Here is a 1845-nt window from a genome sequence, read left to right on the forward strand (position 1 = left end):
TCATAAAAAAATTATTTTATTAAGTTTGGATTGTTCCAAGAATTTTAAAATTATTTTGGAAATTTTTGGGATTAAAATCACTCGCGCGTTGATTCGTTTATTTGTTAAACGCTGGTTTAAATTTTGCTTCAGAAATTATTTTAAGATTACACAATTTATGTTCTATTAGTTTCAGGATATTTATAAAGTTTTAAAACTTATTTTGATAATTCTCGGGTTAATGTTAACCGCAAATGAATCGTTAAATTAGAAGTGTAGTGTTAAATGCGGGGTTTTCAGATTAAATAATTACGAAATAAAACAGATTAATCTCTCCCTTCTGCTTCTCTCTTTCTCGCTTCTCTGTTACTCCTTTCCGTTAATCTCTCCTCCTTCTCCTACCTTCTTGTTGTTCCCGATGTATTCCCCTTCTTCCCCGACTGTTTCCGGCCACTGCTGATTCTTTTCCGGTAAGCCGCCGTCGGACTTCGGTTCGGCTTGGAGGTTTCTTCGTGTTTGTATTTACCTGTGTGCGTGTGTATATCGTGGGTGTGTGCGTGCGATTGTGTGTGTTAGGTGTGTGTGGGTTGCTGTGTATGTTGTTGCCTTTCCCCTATTTCGTTTTTTCCGGTCGCCGCCCTCGCTGTGTTTTCCGGTGAGTGGTGGCGCGTGGTTCGCCTGTTGCGTGTGCTCCTCCTGTTGACTGGTTGCGGTTCTGTGTTGTTAATTGAGTCCCTATCTGATATTTTTGGAAATAAAAACTCGAATGAATTCCTATGATTTTCGAATTATAATTTTAATTATTCGAAATTATTAATTGGTGGAATTTATTTGGAAACCCGAATTTTCGGGCACCAATAAATTTTGCCGCTGTTGACGATGACTTTTAACGGGTCAACAGTGGACCGTGATGAATTAATTCTGAGTCCTAAATTACAAATAAATAAAATACGAATAACAGTACATAATAATTAAATTTATATCGGTGGTTGGGATTGTTTATTGGATTGTGGATTATGTTGTGGTTGTGGATTCGTCGATTTGATTTCGACGGGTAGGCCGGTAAACAAAGGAGACGCTGCCCGATTTTCGGGAAATTAATTCCGAAAATACGGGAACGTAACCTATAATTATCGGAGACGTCGAATAGTCGTATACAATTATATTATATGAACTTGACTGTGATTGAGACAAGATAATTTATAAATAATCGATTACCCTGTTTTTTCCGAAATGACGAGTATACGTATTTTCTGAAAATAAATACCGAACCGAGTTTCGAAGATGTGAACCATAATTGCTATGTGTATTTCGATAATACATATAAATATGAATTCGGTTATAAAATCGTATGGGTAGAATATGATAGTGAATTGATGTTAAGCTTAAGCAATTATCTAAATTAGGATATTTTAACCATGTAGGTCCTAGACGGAAAACCCGAGTAACGACATCGGACTAGGTAACGACATCGGACTAGGGACGATTTAGTGATGATGTCGAGATCAACGAAGTTCCAATTGAAGGGCCTGAAGGTTGGGATCGTATCCAGAATGGAATAGTAGTTTGACGATAAAGCCGAATGTCCAACTCGAACCAAAATCAACTTGTAATAGCAATTAAAGCTTATTGAGGCAAGTATTCTGGATTTTTCTTTAAATACTGCAAGTATTTTTGAATTTTCTTGTAAATACTGCAAATATTTATTCGCTCCTATTATAAGTTCAGAATAGTTAACTGTTTTACATTTTGCTGTAATTATTCTGATTATGCACGTTCCTTTCATTATTGTTCCTATAATTCGATTGCTCTCGTGAGAAAATACCCATTCTTTTGGGTTATTTGCGAACCCTGAATTGGGATGTT

Source organism: Apium graveolens, chromosome 10, assembly GCF_009905375.1.
Source record: "Apium graveolens cultivar Ventura chromosome 10, ASM990537v1, whole genome shotgun sequence".
Lineage (NCBI taxonomy): Eukaryota > Viridiplantae > Streptophyta > Magnoliopsida > Apiales > Apiaceae > Apium > Apium graveolens.